General features: G+C 40.7%; 1 long non-coding RNA gene across 1 annotated transcript; it reads left to right on the forward strand.

The window, feature by feature from the left end:
* Positions 1–3,568: 3,568 nt before the first annotated feature.
* Positions 3,569–4,498, forward strand: LOC134460633 (uncharacterized). Its single transcript, XR_010037130.1, has 3 exons — positions 3,569–3,700; positions 3,797–3,892; positions 4,111–4,498. It is a non-coding gene; the product is annotated as an uncharacterized LOC134460633 (long non-coding RNA).
* Positions 4,499–8,308: the final 3,810 nt, after the last annotated feature.

Below are 8,308 nucleotides of genomic sequence, written 5' to 3' on the forward strand. Positions count from 1 at the left end.
TGTCCTGCAGGATGGTGATGGGCAATCTTACAAGAGACCACAGAAAACTGATATAGTGTAAGATTATCCCTGTTGGGCTCAATATGTCTTGCTTATTGATATATTTGCTATGTCAATATGAGGTGCATGACGAAGTATTTATTTATTTGTTGTTTCTACAGCTCCCAGAAGTGAGACTGAGTGCCTGTTGCAGTATGACGAGGAAGCAGTGACCAGAGACCTTCAGTAGACCCTGCTGGCATGATTGGCGGCTGAAGAACATAATCAACAGCAATGTTTATAATATTGTACATACCTGTATAGTCTGCACTAAAATGCTGTACCTGTACTATTTTTCCTCTTACTTTCATATTTACCACGTATTTACTATGAATTGACAACTTTTACTCAAATCCATTTTTGTATGTGCCCTGACTAAAACTATCCTTAAACCTAACCTGTCAGAGGTGTAATAACAACCTGCTCTTAGCAATGTGGCAGCAGTCTACTTGGATGCAGCGGGGAACATAGAACCCTTTTTTTGAAAAAGCATTGTATGTTTCTGAGTTTTATGAATTGTGCCCTTCCCAAACCTAACCTGTCGTAGGGGCCTATGAAATCCGTTTTTTTACATTTTACCCCCCCCCCCCCCCCAAAAAAAAAATAAATAAATAAAATAAAATAAAATACAAAAATTCTTAGTTATTTAGTTCAAACTGGTGGGTGGACAGAGCCAACCACTCATGGTTGAATGGTAGGTAGAGAAAAGAAAAGTAAAATTACCTACTAGCTTTTTGTAATATCAGCCCTCAAAAATATTCCAGGTAATAAGGTAGCTGTATTGTACATGCGCATATATTCTATTAAATACACGTGACGCACGCACCCAACTAGAAGGCGAATTCACTTCTGGTGCATTGAAGTTGTTGGACTCTGGCTGCATCAGGTTTTCTCGAATACTTGGCTATATTGCAACGTGCAGCTTAGAGACATTTTGGGTCACGTTATATGTAGGCATTAAATAAATAGCCTCGCAAAGTCCCTACCGTCTACCGTTTCACTCAAACACATGTTTTACAAGACGGCCGTTTTCTTCTGATGGTGACTTGACCCTTTTTCAAAGTTGATGCTAACTTTTAGTCACTATGCACGGAGAGCCGCCCGTCTTTTCTGTGTCGCATCGCATTGTCTTAACAGACGGTCAGGACAACGCGTTTATGCCTGACCTCACCTGTTCTACTAGGCAAAATTTGAGTGCTGTTGAGTATTAAGATTTCTTCAATGCTCTGACGGCCAGTGTTAGGACGTGGGAGACAATCGGAAACGCCGCTTGGGAGAGAGATGCGTGTTTGTTTCTGAGTTGTACATTTGTGACCTGAGTAGGCTACTGTATACATCACTGCATATAGCCTAGAGTATATTGTTTGCAGGGTATGTGTGTAGTTTTAAATTATGTATATTTATGAAATGCACGGTTCCTGTCTAAGTGTGTGTACATTGTTTGGTGTGATATTAAAAGCATTTAAAAAATTCATTTTCATTTCATTCATTTTCATTTTAGCAATAAATTCACATCATGCATGCTGAAGCCCCATCACAGTGCAGTCTATAATGATGTGAACATAATGATGTGAATATACAAAGTAAAATCAACCTAGGTATATTAGTAATAATAATTTTTGCATAATTATACGGACCTACCGTATAGGCCTACGGTATGCATAAATTAATCCAACGTGACCAATAGAAGGTCGTAGCTGCCGACCCTGCTAACCAACAGCGCAGCTCTTTTACTTTGAGTCACGTGTCTTTTTCGTCCAATAAGAGCAAGGCTAGTCCGCGTTCCGGGCTGGCTGTCATTGCCTTTCATGTTAATCGTTGGGCCATTAACACCCTGTGAGACCTCTCCACGGCTCTGATTCGCTTCCGGGCGAGTTACGTGTCACCAAAACTGTTAATTTCGCATTCTCTCAGCGCTCAAAATCAGACGAAAGTTAGGCAAGTCCGTGGGCGATTTGGGACGAGTTCATTGTCACAAATCCCCCTTTTCGTGCTGTGTAGGGTTTCCAAATGTCTGTAAAAACCTCAAAGTTCTACATGTAAAGTTCATCCTTGGTAAATGGTCTGATATGTACCATGTCTTTCACATCATGGTATATCTAACAAAAGGCTCCAATGGTTGTTGAGATACTGAGGTCTAAAGATGGGAAAAAATTTATTTGCACCAATGTTTGGAGCAATATTTCCAATCTATGACACTAGTTAGGAACTTTCTGTTTGGTGTTTCTGAAAGAGGATGTTTTTTTTAACAACATATAAAAAAATTGGGATGGTGTTTTGCCTCATTCTTTTTATAACAGACTTCAAAATCTCAATTGGCTACAATTACTTGAAGCTATGAGGACCATGTCACCAACCGACTTGTCGCAACTCTCAAAATCCATGGCTCTGATGTCACCTTAATAGTGAAAACAAGATGGCTACCCTGTGAATGACAAAGCAAATTCTAGGGAAACCATAACACTTGTAAATGAATTGATTGATGACACACATCAAGAATAGCACATTGCACATGGCTTTGATAGACATGAATTATTTTAATTGTAAAATCATAATAATAATCATCATCATCATCATTTTAGTAGTAGTAGTAGTAGTAGTGGTAGTGGTAGCGGTAGTAGTAGTCTTGGAATAAAGTGATGAAATAGGAGAGGATTAAAGAATTGTAGCACTCTTGTTTGCAACAAGGACTCCCATCCTAACTAGTCTTTCAATCAGCACCTGTAACTTTATATTTGCTATGAAGCTTGTGTCTTACTCGTTAAGTTATCAGCTGTATTGCAAAATAACTTAATTCATACTGGCTAGAGATTCCCTCAGACTATTTTGACAGCATGGTCCTGGAGTTTTAGTTAGAAGAGTTTGCTTGCATGCAAAATTCAATATCAGGTGATTAAGTTCATATTGGCACCAGACAACCATGTGTTTCTTGTCACATTGTTGCGATCTAATTCGGCTGATGCATCATTATAATATTATACCACTGCAATGCTGTCAAGTGGATTGCAGGTTAGCAGCAGTCACTACAACAATCATGGTTTGGATACTTGTAGACAATGTTCATTACTTGTAAAGTTCACCATCATATTGATCCAGATGAGATGATGGAAGCTATGCAGCATGCAAAAGCGTTCAGATATGGTGGTGGATTGGGGGCGGGGCACAGGTCTACAGTCAGGGTACCTCTGTCGTGGTGACTGTTGGCGGGGGTGGGACTGTTTTATGGTTGCATAGTGTAGCCTGTGGGCCATTGCACTTGCTCGCTCTCGTTCCTTTTTTTTCCGTCAGTCAACGCCACTAATTGGGTTTTGGGATGGGCACTGATTAGGTTGCCTGAGCGGCATAGCTGGGACACCTATAAAGTTACTTGGGGTCCTTGTAGTAGCACAGGACCCGCTTAGCACGCTCGGTGGTGGCGTTCGGTGTTTGAAGGGGCTGCCTTCGCTTCAGGTATGTTTCTGCTATGTTGGCAGTGTAAACTTTTTTTACTTATGAGTAGCAATCTAAGCGTGCATTTGTTTGTGTCGCCCAAGTGTATGGGGAGTCGGGAGCTGCCAGGCTGGCGTGAACCCCCGGATCGATGTTTACTGGTGGCCATTGCCACAGTGAAACTGGTTACCTGCAAGTTAAACACCGGGCATATGTCGTCATTAGTTGGGAGGTATGTGTCTTGTCTGTACATTCCTGTCGGGTCGCATTGACTGGTGCTTCGTAACTTTGTAGTGTTGTTTAGTGATCGCACGTTTGTTGATTTTAGCGTCTGGCATTAGTCCCACCGGCAGCTGTCTCCACGTTGGACTCGATGAACCTCCAAACCCCTTAACTCCTGGGATACGCTGCTAGACTAGGAAAGGTATGTTTTGTTTTAACTATGTCCCTTACCTGCCATGATATTTGTACTTTTATACTGTAGTGTCTACAGTAGTATAATGTGAGGTCCATGCACTAACAGTCCGGTTGCCTTAACGTGTGCATGGTCCACTCGGGCTGGTAATTATGGGTCTGTGTACTGTGTGTTAGAAATGACAAATGAATGAACACTCGTACTCATTAAGTGTGTCTGGCTTTTAGGTCCGAACAGCCACAGAGCATCGCTAGCTGCTGTTCTCTGGTGTGTGAATGTGTGCTTGCTCAATGTGTGTGTATGTGCGTGCGTGAACCGGTGCTGCTCACGGTATGTTAGTAGGGTATTTTCTTTTTTGTTTCCTCTAGCCTGTTAGCTTGCTGTGGCGCAGCATCCACCGTCTGAAATAGCTACAGGCTAGAGTGGTTTCTTTTTTTATCGTTTTGTTTTGTTTTGTCCGTATGTTAACCCCTTCCCTGTCCCTGCTCACTCGTTACTGGCGCGTGGAGTGCCAACTGACGTGTGTGTGTGAGAGGCCACACTGAAAGGCTAGGCCCTATCTTATGCACAGAGTAGTGAAGAGTTTGCTGTGACATTACGTGACTCCTAGTGTGTAACCGAAAGGTGGGAAAACGAGTGTGAATTCCAGTGTGTAACAAACAAGTGTGTAACAAGTGTGAATTCCAGTGTGTAAGAAGTGTGAATTCCAGTGTGTAACAAAACAAGTGTGGATTCCAGTGTGTAACAGACAAGTGTGTTCGCACCATATTAGGTGTATTAGGGCCCTAGCGTCTCCCTGGCGCTTCTCCTCCTTATTCAGTGGTCGCTCCTAGCCAGGCCCGCGTCTGTGCAGGGTCTCCTTTTTTGTTGATGATTTGTTTTTTTTTCTTTTGTCCCATTATACCCTTGGGAACCAGATTTTATATGTATTTATTAATAAAGATTGTAACTTTTGTACTTTTCTAAAAAACTTGAGTCTGTCCACCTTTTTCGGTATTTGGTCCCTTTACTGTCTCTCACGAGTTTATAGGGAGGTAAAGGGTGGCGTAGTCTACTACCCCAGCTTTACATAAAGCTGAAACTAGAAGTTAATTGTAACTCTTATTTAAGTTCTTGGGCGTTACAATTGGAAAGTAAAAGTTGATTAGAGATGACACATAGGAGGAGACAGTTTGTAAAGAGGTATCCTGATTGTAGAACTTCCCGCCCCCCATCATCCTCCCCTGACCGAAGTGCCCTGAGCATGGTGGTGGTATCCTTACTGAAATCAGTACCTATGTTGTCAGTGTCCTTCAAGATGCCAATTTCATTGTACCTGTACAATGTCAAAAAAGATTCATTCAAAGTTTCATTCAGGTGTTCCTCATTGAATTGCCAATGATGGATGATTGCACACAACAATATGAATGCAGCTACCTAATGCACCATCAATGACAATGGCAAGCTACCTTATAAAGTCAACTCATAAGATGCAGCTAGTGATTGAAAGTTAAGTGTGTATAAAATCATTTGTCACAGGCCAGAGCATTGAAAGTTCCTGACTTGTTTAATACATTTCTTTTTTTTTTCAAATATTAAATCACCATCAAGGAAGTCAAGGTTGCATCAAGGAAATCATATCAACACTTTGTTTTGTTTCCAGAGGTTGTTTTTTATGACTTCTCTCAAAGTGGTACTTCTCTCAACCATCTTGAATTTATTGCTAACGTAGCGCCAGTGAGAACATGTTGCGTAGTCACTTGATCATCTGGCCGATAGTACACTTAAAAAGATGAGGCCAGAATCCCTGAAAAAAAATCAGAAATACTGAGCTGAACAAACAGCTTTGCCTGGGCCCGGGATAAAGTCGTCTGAAGAGACCCCTTCCCAATACATGCAATGTAATGAATACCCAATCTTGATTCCCCCATGTCCTTGGCCCAGAACAATTCACCACTTCTGCTTCCCTCTGCACTATTTGATCACAGGCTTATGTCACACCGCAATGCGCTTTACGATCATTAAAAGGAATGAGGCAAAACACCATTCTATTTTTTTGCTATGTTGTTAATAAAAATATCCTCTTACAGACACAACAAAAAACAAGTTCACAGCTGGTGTCATACTTTGGAGGTATTGCTCTAAAAAATGGTGGGGTTTTTTTTCATGACGCCACTTTGGATGGATTTGAGGGATGCATGCCACACTGCATTGAGATTTGAAAAGGCATTATACAAATAAAGGGGCAAAACACCATCCCAAAATTTAGATATGTTAATAAGAATATCCTCTTCGAGAAACAACAAACAGCAAGTTCACAACCGCTGTCATATATTGGAAATATTGCTCCAAACAATGGTGTTTTGTTTCCTTCCCTTGATGCTGACTTCCTGGAACTATTTTGGAACTATGCCATTGGCTCCATGAGCCGCCATCTTTGTGTGAAAATGGAGCACAAAAATCAAGGGGATTGGCCACCTTCTTAGGATGGAATTGAGGGTTAAGTCAGATATACTGAAATACTGAGCTGAACAAGTATAAAATCACCTATTTGGTATCAGAGATTTTAGGTTTTAGTGTACACTGACTTGGCTATTCATTTTAGGTGTAGTAAACCCAATTTTTTCCTAAGGTAACAGGGCTCCTAAGGTACACCTGCATGTCACACAGGAATGAGTTTTTAAAATGCATTATAAAAATAATGGGGCAAAACACCATCCCAAATTTTAGATATGTTATGAATAATAATATTATCTTTCAGAGACACCAAACAGCAAGTTCACAACTGGTGTCATAGATTGGGAATATTGCTCCAAATAATGGTATAAATTAGTTTTTGCCCATTTTTGGACCTCTGCATCTCAACAACCATTGGACCCTTATATCAAATATGATGTGATGTGAAAGTCATGGCACATATCTGACCATGTACCAAGGATGAACCTTGAATGTTGAAATTTGAGGTTTTTATGGACATCTGAAAACCCTTGCCATTTTAATTTCAAAGAAAAGTAGAGGGTCAGCATTAAGGTGTAATTTGACATACAGTGCTGCAAATTGTAATGTATGCTCATCAGGTCTATGACTCTTAGCCCTGAAAAAATAATGGACCTACCACAAACAGTTTTGGAGATAATTAAGTCTGAATATGGTCACTCAGGCAGTGACGCCAAATCAGGGGGAGGGGGTGTCCTTATTTACAGATTTCTTGTGGAAAAAGTATGCACAGCTGAAATCTGCAATGGTGGATATGTTCTATTGGATGTTGAAGCCATCACATATATTTTTTTCAAGCAAATCCGAGGGGGTCGAGTGGGGACCATTTGCTGATTCCAGCTGGAATGACCCAGGAGACTGAACAGTTAATTGCTTTCACTGATGTTATGATTTTATTTTTAAAAGATATTTTTCTGTGCAGTACATTTCAGCATCTCAACTGGTAGGCGTGTTCTTCATCTTGTTTTCCTTTTTGTTATGCTTAATAAATGGCATATCCTGACTTGCAAGCTGCACAGTAAAAAACAAGGATTTCAGAGTAATTTACTGTGAAATCTCACAGTTAATTACTCTGATGTTCTGGTACACTATGCTACTGTGATGGTCACACGGCACACAGCAAATTAGTTTGAAATCATTGTATCACTTGCCATTCCTCACCTAACTTGCACATCACAGTATTGTACTGTGCTCTTCAAGGATAACCAGCATGCCAAAGTGATAAAGTAGGAAACATCACAGTAAACTACTGTGTGGGCGGAGTATCTATTGAATTAATAGTGCATTGGGGCACAACTTCAGTCATAGACAGGTTGGGCTCTTCATTACAATCACACCTTTCATTGACATTTTCAGCAAATTATTTCATTCTTATTGTCTTGTGGTATACATGTATACACCCATCATCAGTTGACTACGTGTTCCCCACTCTCTGTCAAATAACAGGAGAATGAGCTTTTATATATTGGGAGATATACATGACCATCTTCATGACTGTGGGAATATGGTCATTTTTCTTGTGTACCACTTTAAATAGTACAACCCCTACAATAAACACAGAATATAACAAGGAGTAATATTTTGAAGCACACTTAAGATATTCCATCCAGATAAATGGCTCTCCATAAGTGCATTGCATGATGGGACACGATCTGAAGCCCATATGTCCTAAGCCCCTCCCCCTCAGGTTGTACATATTGACATGAGGAAGTGAGAAAAAAGGAGATGACCAAGCATGGGAAGACATGTAGCAAACAAGAAGTTGATGACTAAATAGTTAGCTGTAAATGTCCATGAACTCTCTGAAGGCCCAGGTTGTGCTATGTGGCAGCCTTGGCCTAATGGTTAGGGAGGTGAGTTGCAAATTCAAATCCCTCCAAACCCTACATTGCCCTAGGGGCAGCAACCAACATTGTATATTTGTGTATCACTTTGAGTAAAGGCGTCAGC

The sequence above is a fragment of the Engraulis encrasicolus genome, chromosome 13, assembly GCF_034702125.1.
Source record: "Engraulis encrasicolus isolate BLACKSEA-1 chromosome 13, IST_EnEncr_1.0, whole genome shotgun sequence".
Taxonomy (NCBI): Eukaryota; Metazoa; Chordata; class Actinopteri; order Clupeiformes; family Engraulidae; genus Engraulis; species Engraulis encrasicolus.